At 38.4% G+C, this 21,530-nt stretch overlaps 1 protein-coding gene across 5 annotated transcripts in view; it reads left to right on the top strand.

Moving 5' to 3' along the window:
- Positions 1-21,530, top strand: part of ZNF385B (zinc finger protein 385B) — a 372,939-nt gene that overhangs the window by 239,092 nt on the left and 112,317 nt on the right. The window contains exon 1 of one of the 5 annotated variants that reach the window (XM_055398887.2): positions 14,913-15,116. The exons of the other annotated variants lie outside the window; for them this stretch is intronic. The gene's annotated coding sequence lies outside the window, so the exon portion shown is untranslated. Of the gene's footprint in view, positions 1-14,912; positions 15,117-21,530 lie in introns of those variants that run through there. 5 annotated transcript variants of the gene reach the window in all.

Genomic DNA, 21,530 nt, shown 5'->3' with positions numbered 1-21,530 from the left:
TGGTGGTTGTGTGCCTGTGAGAAGAAAGGAGAGATAAGAGGCAAGTGTTACCGTAGAGATGCCATCATTTAACTTGAAGAATATAAGGAGAGGAGTTGTCTAGGAGAAGAATCAAGTTCAAGTTTTTCTGCAAACCTATCATCATTCAGTTGTTTCAACTTTTACTTTAAAAATGAACCCAGGATGAAATTCTTACATATTTTCAATGAAAATCTTGTAGCACTTAAACATTTTTAAATATCCTGCGGGCACTACATTAGCATTAGATGGAGAACATAATCTGAAAACATGAACACTTCACCTTTAAAATTTTATTTTTTATTTTAATGACTCCAAAGCATTTTGACATAACTAATTGCTACTTATTTTTCACACAGAAATTCTGGTAGAGAAATATGTTAATTCTGTCCTCTTTTTGTTGTTGTTGTTTGTTTGGCATTATTCCCCTGGGTTTACCCCATTGAAGATGGGGAGGAATCAGCTGCCACCTTGGAGCCTCACTCCCAGACAAGGGGCCTTTGAAAACTTCTCCACTTTGCATAGAAAAGGAGCAATGCTTGGAGGCCAGGGAAAATTCCAAATGAACAGCGTTTCTACTTTTGTTACTCAATCGGATTTTAACATTTGATGAGGAGCAAAACAAACTCACCAGAACAAAGAACCATCCTTCATTTGAACTTAAAGTTCAAATAACGTTGTTTAATTTGTACTCAGATAGTTAAAGGTATTGTTAAAATAGATAATTCTTGTTCAGTGAAGGTTTGTAAGAAATATTAATTTTTTTTTTTCTTACTCTTTGGCATTAGCTCTCTTCCTCTTCTAAACAGGTCTTTTATTATCTCAGGATATTCCTTCAGGGAGCTTCCCAGGTGGCGCTAGTGTTAAAGAACCTGCCTGCGAATGCAGAAGACATAAGAGATGAGGGTTCAATCCCTGGGTTGGGTAGATCCCCTAGAAGAGGAAATGGCAATCCACTCCAGTATTCTTGCCTGGAAAATCCTTGGACAGAGGAGCCTGGTGAGCTGCAGTCCATGGGGTCGCCAAGAGTTGGACCAGACTGAGCATACACGCGCACATTCCTTTAGGATGAGTAGCTTCATCCTCTCCCATTTCAGAGTAATATCTCTCAGCCCAAATAAGTTTGGTTCTAGGCATGGTTAAGGGGCATCCAGTTGGCAATAGCCAGTGGATATCTGGATATAAAGAGCTGAAGCTTGGGCAGAGGTGGAGCTCTGAGTAGCAGTTATTTGGCAGAGACAGTGTCCTGAGAGGGGAGGATGAGCCAGTGAGAGGGTGTAGAGGGCCACCAGCAGAAAACCAATGGTAGAACACAAACATCCACATCCACAGAATCAGAAGAGGAAGCCTCAGAGAAAGGGCAACTTGAACAGAGAGACCAGAGGAGACCAGTCCCAGAAGGCAGAGCTAAAGAGAAGTTTAAGAAGGAAGGAGGGAGAGAGCAAGAGAAGCAAAGAGCTCCTGGGCAAAACACGTTTCTCTCTCTTATCAACCTGCCTCCTGCACCATCCTCGATTCTTACCCAGCTCTTCTGCACCATAAGAGAAGATGATGGTTCTTTGTTTCTGTGCATATAAGTGTTAATGATTTCTGCCATGTGAAAAGAAAATTTCCACTATGGGCAAGTATAACTCTATATTAGCTCCTTTTTGTATCACTTCCATCTATTTTGTTTATAGGTTTTGTGGCTTTTAATGGTATTTTCCTGTAAGGAGCTATATAATTAATTTGACTCTAATGCGAGTGCTGCAATGGTTCTTATTTTTGTGGTTATCCAGCAGATTTTACCATTGTTTACTAAGGGATATTTTTCAGTCCACTCTGCTCCTGGTGCAGGATGAAACAGATAAATACCTTGCTCAGAGCCAAATAGAAATAGTTTAGATTCTGCTTCTATGAACTTTCTGCTTTGTTGTTTGCACTAAGAGAACTCCTAACAATTTTGAGAAGGATAAACAGAGAAGTTCATTTTATTGTACCACATTCTGAACAAGGACAACGCTGCATGTCCAATTTGCATCAATTTTGGTCTGTATTTTATCCACAAAAAGGTGCAGTGGTTTTTCCCTGAGTAGATTGTGAGGTAGCTATGTTCCATCCACTGCATAATACAGTTTATATGTAAGATTCAAACCCCTTAACCTAGGCAAGGGTAGTATTTCTATAAAGGACCTTCATTTTATTAATTTGTATTTGTGCATTTGGGGCTTCCCTGGTGGTGCAGTGGTAAAGAATCTGCCTGCCAGTGCCAGAGAGTCAGGTTCAATCCCTGGGTCAGGAAGATCCCCTGGAGAAGAAAATGGCAACCCACTTCAGTATTCTTGAAAGAATCCCCCAGGCAGAGGAGCCTGGCGGGCTTAATCCTTGAGGTCACAAAAGAGTCAGACAGAACTGAACAACTAAACAACAAATTTGCACATTTATTCTGGGGAAAGGCTTTGTTATCAGTCTTAAAGATCATTAAAGAAGTGATTTTAAAAGTCATTCCTTTTGGTTTATAAGGACACAGATATGAGCAAAAAAAGGAGGTACAATGGATCTGATGATAATGCTATACTTTTTATCAAGTGAATGTTAGATTTCATTATAAACTTTCTTTTCTATGGCATTTGGTGAGTTTGTTTTGACTGTTTCTTTTCTGTCTGAAGAAATGAAACATAAAGAAATTAAATATTTTATCCAAAGTCACATAGGCATTAGATATGAGTGACCTTGGTACTGCTGACACAACTTGGTTTTCCTCCAAGCTTATTTAAAATATTGATGAAGCCCTTGAAAGCTTTCTCATTTGTTTTTCTTTTTTTCCTTACGTAGTATTGAGTTCTATTTTTGTAACTTCAAAAATTCACACATCACAGTTGTTAAAATGTTCAAAATTAGCTTTCTTAAATTTGGTTTTAAACCTAAATTTTAGATTTTTTAAAAAGACCCAGCTATATGGCATATGATATAGCTAATGAGTAGTGAGTAATATCCATCAGTGCTGAGAAAACTGATATAATTTACTTTTAAGATTTTTTTTTCAAGAACTGAACCCATCCTTTAGTGATTGTTTTTGTTTATATTTTTCCTGGTAGCTGCTACCTTCACAAAGGTTGGCATATCAATTTGACATTTATCCTTGCAAAAATAAAAAATAAAAATTATATATTTTTTATCTGAGTACTATTGCTTAAAATTTTTACTTCTGGTATTGATAGCCCATGTAAAAACTTGAAAATTGAGAAAAGACTTTAACTCAAATACAGTGATAAGGATTAATTTCTGGTGTAGATATACTATAAGTTGCATGTGTAAAGTCTGAGAAGATATATTTGGAAAGGATATGAATTAGTCATTGTCTCATTTTCTTTGTCTATAAAGGATCAACACTTACTGGGTTAACATCAATGTTTGAGGGCAAAACCTTGAAATATTGGCTAAATCTAAATCCTAGCTGTAATATTTGAGACAACCCCAAATCAAATATAATTATAGAAATTCAGACACATTGTCATTTACTGAGTTACCCTGGGAACTTTTGTGATGGCTGACTATTTTGAACAAATGATTACCTTTTACAGAGGAAATGTAAATGAGGGCCTCATTCAAGAATCTCCTTTTTCATGCCATAATTGGATACCAAACGATGTTCAGGTAGGTGGCTTTCATACCAGATCACCAGTAAGGATAGATAAGGGAAAACAGGAAGGAAAGCAAGTATGAAATCACACAAAGGGGAAAGAAGGACCAGGAAAGCTGAGAGAGCAGCAGTGGCAAGGAGGAAAGCAGGCAAGCCTGCCCTGTCCTCCATTTGTGAGGCCCCAGACAAGAATATAGATCGAGGCCCACCTATATCTATTATAAAGGTAAAGATCAAGCCACTGTGCTGCTAAATGAAGTATATTCTGTCCTCCTACCTTCACAAATGTATATGCATAAAAACCTGAGAAGACCAGGTATTATTTTAGAATTCCCGACGTGTCAAAGTTCTATACCAGAACATGGGAGCCCGAAGTGGCTCTGGAGTGTTAACACCACAGTCCCCATGGCCAAGCTGTATCTGCATTTCCTGAAAATGAATCTACATTTCCTGAAAGCAGCCATCCAGAGGCCACCTCGTGGGGCCCACATAGTGTTGTCTATGACAGAGAGAGACACGGTGGGAAGTCGCTTCAAGGCCAGAGCATGGACATATGGAATCCCAGGTGCCCAGCATGTGGCTTGGAAGAGGCAGTCGGAGAGCATAGGCTCCATCTGGGCTCATCTCCTTGCCCCACAGACTTGGGAGAAGCATGGCCAGAGAGGTTGTGTCTGAGGCTGACGTAAGCAGGAGGTGACCTGGATTTATTCCAGTACATATACCCCTGCTGTATACATCTGTGAGGAGGTAGCATTGGCAAGGACTATCTAATACTGTATTCTTAAAACTCCATTCAAATATATAAACATACTTTAAAGGTCATAGATATATATTTCCTACATAACCTTTTAATTGTCTATACAAGACCACATGACTCTCTGTTCTGTTATATTCTGGGAAGCAGTTTAGTGCCTAAGAGCATAGTCTTTCAAGCTAAAACAAGGCTCTGAGTTGTGCATTGATTTGAATCCTGTGTTGTCCCTTTCCTGGTGTGGAGCACTGGGCAGAATGCTTCATGTGCTGAGTAGAGGTAATAAAATCTTCCTCTAGGATTGTAGTGAGAGTACATGAGGTTAAAGTCTTTAAAAGGCTTAGATCAAGTGAGTGCTCAATAGATCACAGTGCTGTCATCATCGTCATAATCACTGTCATTATTTTTACAGCTGTTATTTCTTACAGTGTATAACTATTGCAATGACCTTGGGCAAGTCATGTAACCTCTCAGAACCTCAATTTCTTCATACATAAAATGAGGTCTTTGGAGCAGAGGATACCTAAGGTTCTGTCCAATTAAGACAAGGGACTTTTTGGAGTTCTTTCTTCCTCAGTTTACATTAAACCTGAACTGGACCTCCAGGCTACATTTTAAATTGTTAACAGACACTGTCTACTCTGCATATAATATCACAAAATAAGCTATTTTAAATAACCTGATATTGAAAATGTGAATCTTTTGTAAAATCTGCAAAACCCTGGATTCAGTGTATAGTTTATGAAACAAGTACTTGTGATTCATTGTAGAGTTCCTTTATTCACTGGCTCTTCTAGTACATTAAAAATCACATTTGATTTACAAAAGACATTGAGTTTGCCTGCAACTTTTCAGGAACATATGCAGATATTTTAAATCTCTTTTAATCGCAGAAGCCTTCGAGAATTGGTTAGCTCTGATTCCATTCTCCCAAAAAGGAGCATGGTTGCAAACATTTGCATATAATTTTTGGAGAGGGGGGTCCATGGATCCTAATTTAAGAATCTCTGGCATAAAGCCAAAATAAGAACAAAATGGAATGTGCTAAGGACATTGGAGGCATTTTTGAAATTGGACCTAAAGATACCTGGCCCTTTCCAGGATGAGAGCAAGAGGACTAACATTTATTGAAGGCATCCTCCATGACAGACATTGTGCTAAGCATTTTATATGTGTTATGTTGTTCTTCCCTTTCCAAATGTAAAAAAGATAGGTATTATTTCTGATGAGAAAACTGAGGTTCAGATAATATGCAATTCTCCAAAGTCACATTGCTAATAAGTAGCAGAAGCAAAATCTGAACTGGGGTCTGACTCTAAAGCTACTGTGCATGCTCATTTGCTTCAGTCGTGTCTGACTCTTTGCAACTCCATGAACTGTAGTCTGCCAGGCTCTGCTATCCATGGGGTTTTCCTGACAAGAATACTGGAGTGGGTTCCTATGCTGTCCTCCAGGGGATCTTCCCAACCCAGGGATGGAATCTGCGTCTCCTGTGTTGGTGCATTGCACATGGATTCTTTACTCACTGAGCTATCAGGGAAGCCCAGCATCATGATAAGGGCCCTAAATCCCTTCACATCTCTCCCCAAGCTCCTAAATCTTTGTGAAAGAGAAGATCACAAAAATGCAGAGATTTGTCTTCCTTGGTGAACTTGTTAGAAGGGAACTCCCTAAAACATCTCCATGTTGACAGCCAGTTCTTCCCTCTCCCTTGCTTCTGTGCTGGCTCATTGGAGCTGGGCTGACTTGCAGGAGTGCTGAGCTGCTATTGAGGAGGGGTGGGGCCTGTGAAGAGCTGCGCATTCTCTTGACTGGATGTGACTCAAAAGTTCTGATCCCCTACGTGCCCCAGCGAAGGTTTCAGCTGACATCCTGTAAAAGAGTTGTCAGCCCAAGAGCAGAGAAGTGGCCTGTCAGACTCAAAATGTCCCACTTGCCAAGTCTCACATGAGAAAAGTGAAGACAGGCCCCGTTTGGAAAAGAAGAGCTGCTTTCCAAGAGATTTATTACATAAGGGTCATGTTGCAAAACATGTGCTGTGCTCAGTAGACTCAACTCCTCCTTGATTCATTCAGGTTTCACAAGATAGCTAATTAATCTCTTTAAAGCAGAGGGAATAGGTGGCAGAGTAAATGAAAGGCCTTATATGAATGCCAAAACAACCTGAGGCTGATTGGAGTCCTGCCTTGGTTCTATAACCTGGTACTGAACTTTCTTCATAAACAGCCTGACCCTATACTGTACAGAAATCACTGAAGTTTGTACACTTAAAATCTTTATGTATCAGGCTGAGATCTATATCCTCACTTCTAACCTGTCAAAATAGAACAATCTTGGTAAGGTGAAAAGTACACTGGCAAATCCATTTTTGGTTTCAAGTCATTTTAAGATAGGCTGTCTTATCACCTCTGACTTCACAGTGTGTTCTAGAAAATCGTGCTGTTTTCACAGTGATACTAGAAGCACAGTGAGATTTGGTATTTGATTTAGATTTTCCTTATGATTTTCCACATGATATGGAATTGCTTCATGAGATCACTTGCTGCTAAACATTTCAGAACTTTATTTGGCAGTAATGAGGAAAAAAAAAAACCCAACTATACTTTAAAATGTTTGGGAGTGAAGTGGGCATAGATAGTTAGAAGTAGCTGACATCTAATATGTTATTTTTCTGACTTGCCATGTATGGTACAAGAGATTTTCTGCTAGTGTAAAGAAGGTACCTCCTCTTTACATCAGTGAGGCAGCAGAGCTTAGTGGTTAAAATACCAACTCTGGAACCAGACTCAGAGGGTCTGAGTCCCAGCTATGCTGCTCACCTGCTTTGTGACCTTAAGCGAGACACTTTAACTAGGATGGCTACCATTCTTCTCTCTTACATTGTCCGTCTCCATATCAATCAGCGGGTCCCCTAATATTTGTGGACTGAGGATCCTTGTGTACCAGTAAATGGAATGTGTACCAAGTGTTTGGTAGATTGAATAAATGCCATGTCTCACACATATCCAACATATTCTTGCAAAATGGGTGTCAGCCGTGCTGTGATAATGAAATACGGGTGGACCTTGTTTTATTGCACTTGGCTTTATTGTGCTTCAAACATAATATTGTTTTCACAAATTGAAGGTTTGTGGCAACCCTGTGTCAAGCAAGTCTGTCCCTGCCACTTTCCCGATAACATTTGCTTACTTTGTGTCTCTGTGCCACATTTTGGTACTTCTCACAATACTTCAATCTTCTTAAATTATTATTATGATTTATTATGATGACCTGTGATCAGTGATCTTTGATGTCACCACTAGGACTCACTGAAGGCCCAGGTGATGGTTTGCATCTTTTAGGAATAAAGTATTTTTAATTAAGGTATATACATTGTTTCTTTAGACATAAGACTTTCACATTTAATAGACTAAATATAGTGTAAACATAACTTGTATATGCATTGGGGAACCAAAAAAAATCATGTGCCTCACTTTATTGAGAAATTTTCTTTATTGTGGTAGCAACCTGGAATTCAACCTGCTGTATCTCTGAAGAACGTCTGTGCCTTTATTTAAATGTTACTGACTTCGTGATAGTATTTCATATAATCAGTGAATACTAAGGGGAAAATGTGGTAATGTGAGGAGTTCTTCAGACCATTTGGTTCTTGAAAAGTGTGATCATACTTGAGAAGGCTGGAGAAATATAGCCATTCATTCATTTAAGATATGTACTGAATGCCTACCACAGGCCTGGCACTGCTCTAGAATCTGGGACTAGAGCATGTAAGATGCAGTTGTTGCACTCATGGACACTGTGTTCTAGTGAAAGGAGACACTGAATCAGCACACAGATAGGATGGGATCATCTTAGAGACATAAGTGAATGGAGTAAATAAAACAACAGCGTGATTGAGGGAAGGCCTTGCCGAAGCCCTCAGTTGCGTCTCTGCTGCACTGAGAAATAATTAAGTTGGGAGAAGAGAGCTCCACACTGAGAGAACAGAGACGTAGAAGCTTTGAGATAAGAATGAGTTTGACATGTTTGGGGAAGTGAACGGAAGTTTAGAGATGGGGGAGGGGGCGGTCAAGAGAGGTGATACAGGTTGGTTTTAGAAATAAATAGGGGCTTAATCGTATAGTAACTACGGGCCATGGGAAGGTGTTTATTTTATTCAAAGTGCAGGGAGAAACAGTTGTGCACTAGAGTAACACAGTTTGTCGTTTTAAATGTTTTGTTTGGCTGTTGTGTAGAGAACCAAGCATAGGCATACACCTAAGTTGTCTCGGAAAGATCTGTTAAGAGTCGTTAGTTGTAGTCCAGATAGATGTTGATGACTTGGACTAGAATGAGGCAGTGTAGAAAGATTTGCAGTACATACTGGAGGTAGAAATAATAAAACTTGCTAATAGTTTGGATGTAGTTAGTGAGTGAAAGGGAGAACCAAGAAATCAAATGCATTCAGCCCCATATCCCTGGGTTCCATATCTGTGGATTCAACCAACCACTGATCAGAAATATTCTTTAAAAAAAAAAATTACAGAAAGTTCCAAAAAGCAGAATTTGAATTTGTTGTGGGCTGTCAACTATTTACATAGCATTTACATTGTATTTGGATTTTATAAGTAATCTAGAGATGATTCAAAGTTTACAGGAGGGTGTACGTGCAGGTTATATGAGAATAGTACAGCATTTTATAAAGAGTACCCATGGATTTTGATATCAAGCAGAGCAGGTACCAAGAGACAGCTATATTTTAAGGTCTTGCTAATGTCCTGTATTCACAATGAAACTGTCTGCAGCCATTCTAACCCCTTTTTGTCTCTCCGTTCTGTATCACAGTTGTTTTTTTGAGTTCATAATCAGCTCCAGGTGCTTAGGATACATTGTTGTTCAGTCACTAAGTTCTGTCCGACTCTGTGTGATCCCATGGACTACAGCACACCAGTCACTATCTCCTGGAGTTTGCTCAAACTCCTGTCTGTTGAGTCGGTGATGTCATCTAACATCTCTTCTTCTGCTGCCCCTTCTTCTTTTACCTTCAGTCTCCCAGCATCAGTGTCCTTCCCAATGAGTCAGCTCTTCGCGTCAGGTGACCAAAATATTGGAACTTCACCTTCACCATCAGTCCTTCCAATGAATATTCAGGGTTGATTTCCTTTAGGATTGACCAGTTTGATCTTCTTGAAAACAAAACAAAGACCCCTGCCCTGTATCTCTTCTGTACAACTTCTCTATCAATGCCTGTAATTAACACTAAATTTTTTATGTCTTTGCATTAGTCTAATTATTTCAGATACATTATTTTTGCTTTTCAAATAGACAGTCAACTTCTTAAGGACCAGGGACCCCAAGAATGTCTAGCTCAGTGCTGGAGGGAACAAAAAGGAAGAGTGAAAATGTGTATTTTTTCATAGGAAACTTCTTGTTTATAGGCTGCCTACTTTAAATAAATTTGTGGAAATCCAAAATTGCAGTTCAGATAATTGGAAAAGCAATCATTTTTCCATTAAAAAGGAATTATTTACTCACTCAAGAGTTAATTTAAAATAACTGACTCCCCTAATGAATGTAATTAAAAGTTTGTTAACAGGTCATTATGTATTTGTTAGGAGATGTGGTAAAGGAACTGAAGCTAGACAATCAGGGGCCACAGTCAATTTTAAATTATGTGAAATGAAGACAAAGGAGCTGAAATTTAGAACTGTAAGTGAAAAAAAATAAGTTCTGATTTCTAAAAATTCAAATGTATAGACGGATTTATAGAGAGGACTTCCATTTTCTAAATTTACAATTTATAATTGACAGTTAAAAATTGTCTCTAACCAGATCACATTCATTCTGGCAATGAAGGTTAATCATTTGAATACACAAGAAAACTGACTTTTGGTTACAGCTTTCTGAGTATAAGAATAAAACAAAATTCATGGTTTCCTATTTTGCCTGGAAGAATGAGCATTTTCATAAACACAGGATAGTGACTGTTTTTCAAAACTCCTTATAATAATGATGGCATTGAGTTGCTATTGCTGGTATAATAGTTTAACACCTCTGTGGGTTAATTAAGCTTTTGAGAACTATCCCAGGAATCCAGTGACCATTTATCACTTTGTTTCTGTGAAAAATGCTTCTGAGTTCTAGAATACTAACTTTAAACCCAAGGTCAGGAACACACCCCAATTATCAGGAATCCTCTTATTTCTGTAATTTTCATAATCCATTTACTATTTGAAGACCATCATAATTATCAGTGAGAAAGAAAACTTTTAATCAGGTGGTATACAGTAGCACAGTTCTTATAATGAGAATGTAGATATTCCTTTTACCTCATTCATTCATTTAACACATTTATTGAGTGCTTCTGTGGATAAGGAACTATTGGCAAACAGCCATGAGTCAAGTCTGCTCTCTAACCAAGAAGAGCTTATAGCTCCTTGGGGAAGAAGACGCATATGCAATAGAATGTCTTCAGTACCATTAGGAAAGTGTAGATGAAACGTATTGCAGGTTCAGAGGAGAGCAAGATATTTCCTTCGTATGGAAGTGAGAAGACTTCTTGAAAGAGATAGTATTTAAAACGCCACTTGAAAATGGAGAGAATTTGAAAGGGGACGGTGAAGAAAGGGCATCCAGGGAAGCATGGCAGCATAAACAAAGCAATGGAACGAAGAAAGTGTGGTTGCACAAGAACGGGTCAGTGTTTCATGCAGTGAACACTTGCGGAGCAATTACCAGGCATAAGACACTGCCTGAGGAGCCAGAGATAGAAAACTGAGACTTAGTGTTTGTCCTTAAAGAATAATTCAGTTTAACATAAAAAGTGTGAGTAAGGAATTGGTTTTCAGTTAAGCTTGAGGATGCGGATGAACGCTGAACTGAGGTGCTGGGATTGTATTCTGCAGCAATGGCTTTGGGAGTGATGATGATAATGCTTGTTATTCACTAAGTCCTTCAGGGTTCTTTGCACTTTAAGAATTTACATGCATTAGTTCCTTCTGGTCTCCTCATGAGATATGATTACTATTTTATTCCTACTTGTCAGCTGAGAAAACTGGGGCTTAGCCAATTAGTTAATTCCTTTAATGTTGCCAGCTGGTGAGTAGCAGAGTAGGGATTTGAACAGGTGTATTAGATTTCAAAGCCCGTAACTCACTGAATTGAGTCATGGAAGACATTTGAATAGAAAAATGATTGATTTGAGCTACGCTTCTTAAGAATTCAGTTGACTCAGTGGGACCACAATGATTAAAGGATTGTACTAGTGAATAGCTTATGAGAACCTAAATGGAGGTATTAAGTAATGGGTATAAAAAGGGGAAGGAAGTGAGAGAGGTCATAAAGATAACTACTTAATTCAGGAGCAGTGAAGAGGAAAAAGTCAAATAGAGCCTCAAGTTTTAGCATCTCTGGTACCTGGAAGACTCATAGTGCCAGGCAGTAAAATAAAGACCACCAAAGGAGAGAAATATCTTGGGGAGGTAGTGGGGATTGGAATGACTATTTTAATTTTGTACAAGTTGAAGTTGAGGTGCCAATGTGATATACAGGTGTGAAGGTTATCCCTTCAGGTGGTTGGAAATACAAAAATTTAGCTTGGAAAAGAGTTGTTTCAGATATAGGATCATATTTTGTCAATGCTACAGAACTCTAGGAGGATTATTTAAACTTCAAAACCATAATTTTAGTAGGGTGAAGAAATCAGAAACCAAATCATAGGATTTGTGAAGTGAAGGAATAGTAAAAAAAAAAAAAAAAAAAATAGTGAAAATGGAAGTGTAGGCTGCTCTAAAAGAAGTTAAAAATTAAAGGGAAAGACAGTAGTTGGTAGACTAAGCAGCTAACAAGAATGAGGAATGTCTTTGTTTTCTTTAAGAATGGAATGACTAAAGAAAAATGGTGACTGATGAACTAAAATCTTGAAATCGCTGCAGCTGCATTAACTCAAGGGCACAAACAATGGGTTAGCAGATGAGGGGTCCTTGGTGCCTCCTTCAGATTCATCCAGACTCTTCCAGCCCTTTAGATCACTACTGAAACACTACCTCTGTGTTATGTCTCCCATGGGCTTTCCTGGTGACTCAGTGGTAAAGAATCCGCCTGCCAAGCACGAGATGTGTGTTTGATCCCTGGCCCGAGATGATCCCCTGGAGAAGGAAACGGCACCCTCTCGAAGTATTCTCACCTGGGAAATTTCCATGGACAGAGGAGCCTGGCAAGCTACAGTCCAAGGGGTCACAAAAAAGTTGGACACTACTCAGTGACTAAACAACAATCTCTTCTATAGTTTTCCCTATAGAGGCTTAGATGTTCCTTGTCTCTTTCTCCTATTGCTTTTGGTACCTACGTGCATGGATCAGTGGATCTCAAACATCAGAGTGCTTCCAGATCACTTGGAGGGCCGGTTAGAACACAGAATCCTGGATCCCACCCCAAGAGTTTGTGACTCTTCAGGTCTGGGATGAACTCAGGATTTGTTCTGTTTACAAATTCTCAGATGATACTGATGTTGCTGATCTAGGGACCACATTTCGTATTACTTCTGAACTAAAGGACCTGTGAGAGGTACAAATAAAGAATTTGGGAAACCTTACAGTGGACTAGTGTGCAAGATCTGGAAATGTTCTCGAAAAATACTCAAGAATCAGGTCTGATTTGTTGTTGTTGTTCAGTCACTCAGTCGTGTCTAACTCTTTGTGACACCATGGACTGTAGCATGCCAGGCTTCCTTGTTCTTCACTATCTCCTGGAGTTTGCTCAAACTCATGTCCATTGAATCAATAATATGTTCAACTATTTCATCCTCTGTCACCCCCTTCTCCTCCTGCCCTCAATCTTCCCCAGCATCAGAGTCTTTTCCAGTGAGTTGGCTCTTCGCATCAGGTGGCCAAAGTGTTAGAGCTTCAGCTTCAGCATCAGTCCTTCCAATGAACACCCAAGATTGATCTCCTTTAGGATTGACTGATTTGATCTCCTTGCAGTCCAAGGGACTCTCAAGAGTCTTCTCCAGTACCACAGTTCAAAAGTATCAATCCTTCAATGCTCAGCCTTCTTCATGGTCCAACTCTCACATCTGTACCTGACTACTGGAAAAACCCTAGCTTTGGCTATAGGGACCTTTGTTGGCAAAGTGATGTCTCTGCTTTTGAATACACCATCAGGCATGATTTAAGATTAGGCAGAAAAAGAATGAAATAGTTTGTCTAGCTTCATGAAAGAAAAATACTTTAAATGAAGCATCAACATAATTGCTACAAGTAAAGGGTTTTCTTAAGAGAGGTATATCATAGAATAAAAAATAAAGTGAAAACCGCAGCAATGACTATAATTTTATTTTAATCATGAAGAACTAAGTATTTTATGAGTAAGAAGTCCACAATTATTATTTAGGGGAAAGTAAGTATAGAGCTGGCATACTGTGTTCCATTTAGAGACCTATGTTGTTGTTATTCATAACAACTGAGGCCAAGAGATAGATACCATTTCTAAGTGCTGGTTTTATAATTACCAGTTTGATTGCTGCATCTAATTATTCCCTTGGGTTTACCTGTCCCTGATAGTTACCGTGCAAATCTGACTTAAGTAGATACAACAAATCTCAGAATTTGGGTAGGTATATTTGTTCTGTACATTATTACTAAAGTGTTCGCCGTGGTTGGCAAATGTGCTACAAGTTGCACAACGAAAGGTGCAAAATCCTTCCTGACGTTTGCAAACATCAGTCATTTTTAGTTTCTTTCATTCAGCCAAAAGCTCACTAAGCTAACGAAACAGTATCAATGACCATCACCTTGGCAGAAGCAAGACAACTGTTTGGTCATAGCCACCCTGTGTAACCTGGACGTATCAGAGGCCTTATTCTTCTGATCATATGGTCAGAGGTCACTAGAGGGAGAATAGAATTAGTTAGATATATGAATAAATATATCATTTTAGTTCCAAGCCTACACAATTGTTAATTTCATTATGATAATTCTCCCATGTAAGTGAAATTAGGTTTTTGAGTTCAAATGCATAAATATCCCTATTAATGGTATCCACATCAAATTATCTGCTTTAGTCTTTTTAAATTATACGTTGTGACTATTTAGTTTAAGCCTAAAATTCCACAGAAAAGAAAACAAATTTTCTAGGTCTAATGATATGCAAATAAATTATTCAGGACTGGCAGAATATAAGTAAAGGTCATATTTTGAGAACACTTTCCTTTTTTAAATAAAAAGCAATTTCAAAATAAAGATTTAGTTGCCCACCTAGAAAAGAAAAAAAAAAAAAACAGTCCTTTCAAGTTAGAGTGATACTAAAAATTCCAAAGTGTTACAATAAGTACATATTCTAAGAGAATTAAATTGTTTTGATGGAAAGGATAGGTGGGTGTCAGATTATTTGGTTTAATTTTTACCATAGCAGAGTGGTAGTTACTGAGTAGCTGGGAGATACTCAGAAAAAATACAGGAAAGAAAGTAAGTGTCAGTCTTTTAGGATATATTTGGTTCAGTGTCGTCAGAAGGTAGTCTGCCCTCTCCCTGGAATCAAGTTGCAAACACTATCCTCAATAGTAATTAGAGCTAAGCGGCAATTACAGGACGTATGATTTGTTCAGACGCACTGTGTGTCGGCTGTTTCCTAGCACCATATTTCATGGGAGCACAGGTTGAAATGATGGAATTATTTATCTCTCAGTCTACTACCTCGTACAGTGCTCGAGTGCAGAAGTGAACGAGAATTGTAATCTTAAAAACCAAGGTAAGCATTGCCGACTGATCTGCCTTTACACCTCTGGGAACTTTTTCATGACAAATGTGACCAAAAAATGTAAAACAGTTAAAACCAACTTTAGAAAAGGAAAAATGTATCAGAATTAGAGTAATGTGCTAATTTTGTGACTCCCCCAACCAACATCATCCTGGCATATCTAACTTATTTAAATTGTTGTACAGGGCCACTTTGATAAGTAAAATAAAGATGTGACAGACTTCCCACATTTCCTTTGTGCTGATGAACTATGCTTTCTTTTTCTTTTGATGTTGGTTTCACATTTTTACTAGGTAAAAATATAATTCATATTTAATCCAAGTATGTTAGAACCCTTTCTTTCTCTCTTTCCTATTATCTTCAAGAAGTATATTTAAGCAGATGATTGTACATGCTCAAGAATTAACATTGAGATTGATAGAATAGTGTCTGGTAGCCTGTAATACAATTGAGTAATGTGGGTGATTTGTACTGTTGTCACATGATTTTTATGATAGGCACATTTCAAACTTTTAATGTTCCATCTCGTTTCAATATAAACCCAACTCATGCTTATTTAGACCACTGGGCATAGAAATCTCTCTGGAAACCAGGCAAGTTTAACTCCTCACGAGGCACTGTTTTCTGTCATGTGAATAAATGGATGTTGTGTGGATACAACAGACATTTGTGAAATTCTCCTTTTTATTTTAACATTATCACTTCAGTCTGCCTCACCTAAAAAAATCCTTTTTCTTTCAATTTCGTCATGTTTTAAACATGAATTAATACTACTATTAGAAAAGAGTTTGGAACCTCTTGGTGGGAGGAAGGTGTTTTTATCTCATTGTCCCCAGTAGGATTTCAAGTGGTTTGGGAAATACGAAAAGAACATCAGTTTGTTTTATTCTACCTCAGTGGTAGATTAGGGGAGTAAACACTGAGGGTTCGATAGACTCTTGCTAAAAAATGAATAGATTAAGACCAATGTGCATTAATCTTTCCAAGGTCCTGGAGACCCTGTGTTATGGGAACTATCAGTAGATGCTTTTGCTCAGTGTCCCTTTTATATTAGCAGCTGATTTGGGAAGAAAATTTTTTCTAGCTCTGGGTCCATAATTGGCTTCATTTTGTATATTTGCTTTGTCATGGAATTATTTATCCCTGAGGATCATTTTTTCATCAGGAAATCATGGGATAATTGTAATCCATGTAACAGTGTATATAAGTCTACTTGATATACTTAAAAGTACTTTGTCCCTCTCAATGAAAAGTTATAGTATTTGTGTAACCCAAGGCACATGGTGAATTTCGGTAAAAATCTATCATTAAATTCTGTGGTAGATTTAAGTTCTTAACTTGCCCCATTCTGTGGGTGGCAGATAGTATCACGTGAGCACGTGTAAAAAAATCCTCAGTAGTTGGAACCGACAGCGACGGCTTTTGACATAGTTGGAGATACAGCCTTAATTGTTTTGTCTTGTTATGGGGACAAATTCATCCTGATATTGGCAAAATCTTGCTATTAATCTTTTGATTTATAGAAGCAAATATTGCAAACGAAATTAATATGCTTCAGCTGCAAAATAAGGCAAATGACAGATTTCATGAGCTCTTTCTAGTTTTCTGGCAGTGCTGCGGTGAGAGAGAGAGAGATGAGAGAAAGAGACAGGCACACATACACATACAGAGACAGAGACAGTTTCAGAAACGTTAGAGAGCTGAGAGAGATGTGAGAGGCCGAAAAGATGGACAGATGGGATGGGGGTCACTAGAGAGCAGAGCAAAGTCAGATAAGAGAGCAACAGGGGAAGTGGGCGTTAGAGAGAAAAACAGACGCAGGTCAGTCGAGGTTTGGAAATAGAGATGGTGCAATTTGGGAACTTTGGGTTCTTTTGCGTTTCCTTTAACTAAAATTTCAACATGCTTTGTCATATTAAATGCATGGAGCACCAGATCCATTTTTTGGAATGTTTACTTTCCATTTGTGTCCTTTAAAGCAAAGGGAGCTTTAAAAGGCTGTTTGAAGTTCAGAAGAGACCAAGAGTCAAAACAAATATTCTTCTAAAAGAAAATATTTCCATTCCTTTGTTGCCTTAGAAAGCAAATCATTGAAAAGGAAAATGATGAGTGCAGTGATTAAATTCCCTACTTTCTGTGTGGCTCCTTATTATTAAAGGGTTATGTCTTTGACTTTCGGTGTTCACTGGGGCAGTGAGAAGGAGTCATTTGGGAAGCCAGAAAGAAATTCCAAAAAATGAAAACAGTATAAAGGTACAAGAATACACGTGATACCCAGGGACAGTTATAGTCATTTATGATGAATCACTGCCAGTGTAGAAACTCCCTGGGCTTTCTCCAGAGGACCTTATCTGATGCTGTTTTGCATATCACTTGTGCCCCAGCAGCTGCCTGCTTGACTGCAGCAAGTAGCATCAGTCTCTAGGATGTCCAGACAGTGGCACAGTTCCAAGAAATCAGGCCAGGGGTTTGCCATTCTGTTCAGTATTAGAGATGCTTTGGAGAGCAAGCATCCCCTGGGTCAGAGGATTCCCTGTGTTTCTCAGGATAAGGGTGTCTCCCAGTTGCCCAGCTCCTTTGTTTGAAGAACATAGATGCCCTGCTTAATTAGGTTGTTCCTACTCACACAGTTTTTGCCCTGCTCTCCTTCATTCTTTATAGATTTCTGCCAAATAATTGAAGATGACAAAGAGGCAAATCATTTTAGGAGTGAGATGTTGGGAAATTCCAAATAAGGCATTGGTGCCAATTCTAGTCCACTTGGTAAAATTCAGACTTACCACTCTTCCTTCCCTGTCCAAATCCCCCTCATCCTTTTCCCTATTCTAACTTCACTGTTGCCCCATTACCCAGTTTCTGCTCATCCAATCCCTTGCACAGACAGGTTTAGTCACCCCATAGTTTCCACAGGGATAGAATGGTGGCTTTCATAACTGCTTACACAGGTGGAATACTTATACTGCCAGGTAGAAGCCATCTCTTCTGCGCCTGGATAAAAATGGCTTCCAGCTGATAGAGGACCAAGAGTGGCCTCGTCCATGATGGTCACCATGATTATAAGACTCCGCTAGAATTTTTTTCTGAATTCTCTTCATTGCATTATAATTATGGCAGCCATGACATATGCATGCAAAAAAGGAACAAGATTTTAGTGCAGTTTTTACTCTCTTTATTCCCAAATTGTGTTTTCTAGGAGCATGTTAACTTTTTTTTTAATATGGGCACCAGGTTTTGAATAGCTTTGAAATGTTTGGTTAATAGTTAAGCTAAGGACACCTTTTTTTTTCCTACCAAGGTGGGAGTAGAGAACACCGGCAGAGCAAATATTAACTCTGTTTCTTTAAATTGAGCAAGCTTCTGGGAGAAAAATATCTTTTAAAAAGGGCAATTAAGTAAACCATTATTCTTTTCCTGTCCCCTCTTTGGTTCTTACATGTTGATAGCCTAAACACTGAATGCAAGAACTGAAATTCTCTGAAACAGGAGGGCAAAACATTTTCTGTCCTGGAGCTATAGAATTTGTAGCAGCAGCTCGGTGTGTTGACCTCCTGAGTTGCTGTTTGCAGCCCCTTCAGGCGGCCCATCCTGTGAGCTGCAAAGGAGAGGCCTAAAGATAGAGCCAGAGGCCATAAGGCCCTGCTGCTTTGATCTGTTCCAATAGAAGGTTAGTTGCCACTGTTTTTTCAGATAGAATTTTTGTTGCAATTCTTCTAGAAATTCAGTTTAAAAACCACCGGCAGAAATGTGTGTACCTCCTATATGAAGCTATTTTAATTAGTTATATTGATCCAAGCAGTATGATTAAAAGCATAGTTTGAATGGGTTTTGTTGTTCGCTTCTTTCCCCCCCACACTGGGAATATTAAAATAATTATTTAAATTAGGTGTTGTAACCAATCTTCTGCTGCTCTTTAAAAGGGGAAGAAATGTTGGCTCTTGGCCACACTGGCTTTTCTCTTCCATTTAATTTCTTCCATTATTCATACTAATAAAGCCATTTTAAAATTAAAATCTCATTTAAAAATGAGTGCTTCTACATTTCAGTCTATATACAGAAACAAAACAGCCTGAATACTAATCTATTTTAATTTGTAAAAAATGTAAAGACTTCAATATATGATTCCTGTACATCTTTGTACAGACAAATATTCGAAACAGTGTCTCTGGGCAATAAGCTCTAAATTCTACCATTAGACAGTTACCATGCTTGATTAATTTCTCCTAATCCCATTTTCCTCATGTAAGATGTAGGATAGACTCCTAAATAACGTTTCCTGCTAAGAATTTATGAAATATAGTTCCTCTAGAAATATTCAGCAGTTTGAGAAACATAAGTTGTCTTTCGTAGGAAAGTTTGTATTTTTAGGAAAGTTTCTAAAATAAGTCATATTGCCAGTAGGTCCCTAGCATGCCATAAAGGGAGAGCAAGGAGTTCCTTGGTATCCTGTAACCAAAAAAGACGTCAGACCTCATGAAAGCATCTTGATGCCATAGACAGGAGTCACTGGGCAAATGGAGCTCAGGACCATCTCCCTACGTCTTTTTTTGCCAGAAAATTTCGTCAGGCTGCTGACCTCCCAATCCAGTCTCGACCTCAGACAATTTTAGTAAAGCCCTGTCTGGAGATAATTTTGGCTTCTCTAAAGACTTAGTAATTTAGGAATGAAGCATATGACATTCCCTTTTGATAAGTCAGGTATATTAAAAACTATTTCAAAAAACTTGACAAAGCACCTGTCGGAACTCTGTTTTCCTTTCTTTGAGTTTCCTTTTTTGCATGGTCATGCTAATAATAGTGGGTTACAATGGAAGAACACTATAACGTGGGCGAAAATTATTTAAATTCGCTTAAAGAAGACAGTTGGTTTTTAAGACATTTTTGTGAATTAGTTGTCTTCTTTACTTAAATTCTGTAATTCTCAGATTTTTTGATGATGCTTTAAAATAGGATTGCAGCTAATGAAGTATGTCGCACATTTAATCAAATTATATTTTGTACTCTGTAGTACATGAATCTCAGAGAAGGCAATGGCAGGCCACTCCAGTACTCTTGCCTAGAAAATCGCATGGACAGAGGAGCCTGGTGGGCTGCAGTCCATGGGGTGGCTACAGGTCGGACACGACTGAGCGACTTCACTTTCACTTTTTCACTTTCACACATTGGAGAAGGAAATGGCAACCCACTCCAGTGTTCTTGCCTGGAGAATCCCAGGGACGGCGGAGCCTGGTCGGCTGCCATCTATAGTGTCGCACAGAGTTGGACACGACTGAAGCGACAGCAGCAGCAGCAGCAGCAGCAGCAGTACATTAATCTTACTGATTTTTTTTCAGTGTTTAAATATAAGACGTTCAGTGCATGGACAAAATACTCAGATATAAATGAACCACCCCTGAGCTGTATGTATTGTTTTGCTACACATCCAAAAAGTCATCCATTGCATCTTAGTGCAAGATTCATCATTTTGTGTAGAAGCTGGCACATTACTACTAAACCCAAAGGACACTGTGGCTTAAAATCTATCATGATGTGGCTTCACTGCTGTTTTGTGATGCAGCACTTCATTATTGCTTATAAACTTCAAGGTGGTACTCAGAAGGATTTATTTTTAAAGTCACCATTCTGCCAGGATGCTGCTACTATAGAAGCACTTTGGAGGGAACCCTGAGCTGCCCCAAGGGAGATACAGGCATAAAACTGCCAATTGTCAGGATTTTAAAGACCCAGAGTTCTAAGATACACATTTTTTCTCTTTGGTGTCACTGGATTCTATGTCAGTCTCCTCTATTCATTTATGAAATTCATCAAGGAAGCATCGATATTAAAGGGAACTTTTATTTTCTCACAAATCATTTTGAGCAAAATCAAGCTGGTGGTAGAAAAAATAACTTAAAAAAAACTTATTTATCTTAAAAATATACAGACTTGACAGTATTTGAAGATGTTCTTATTGAGGAATTTTTCCTGTATCAAAGTAGTTTACTGAAATTAATAACATCAAACACATTACTTTTTAAAAATTTCTATTGACATGTAACATATAGAAAAGTATACATACTGTAAATGTACAGTTGGATGAATGTATATAGACATGCCCACCTGGGAAACAGAACTACAAACTAAACATCTCCAGCATCCCCAAAGTCCCTTTTATGCTCCTTTCCAGTCACCACACCCTAACCTCATCCTGCTCTTCCTACAAGAATAGCCAGGACTCCAACAAACAGCATAGATTAGTGTTGCCTGATTGTGTACTTTAAATAAATGCTATCATACAGGATGTTGATATGCTTCTTTATTTTAGTTCTTTTTCTCAGTATGACATTTACAAGGTTTATTTGTTGATTCATATCACCATATACCATTTTTTCTTATTACTATATTCCATTATGTGAATATTAGGTTATG

The sequence above is a fragment of the Moschus berezovskii genome, chromosome 2 (assembly GCF_049115385.1).
Source record: "Moschus berezovskii isolate FMDL1 chromosome 2, NW_MosBer_1.0, whole genome shotgun sequence".
Taxonomy (NCBI): Eukaryota; Metazoa; Chordata; class Mammalia; order Artiodactyla; family Moschidae; genus Moschus; species Moschus berezovskii.
The sequence above is the reverse complement of the archived record's forward strand: the minus strand, read 5'-3'. Positions and strand labels throughout refer to the sequence as shown.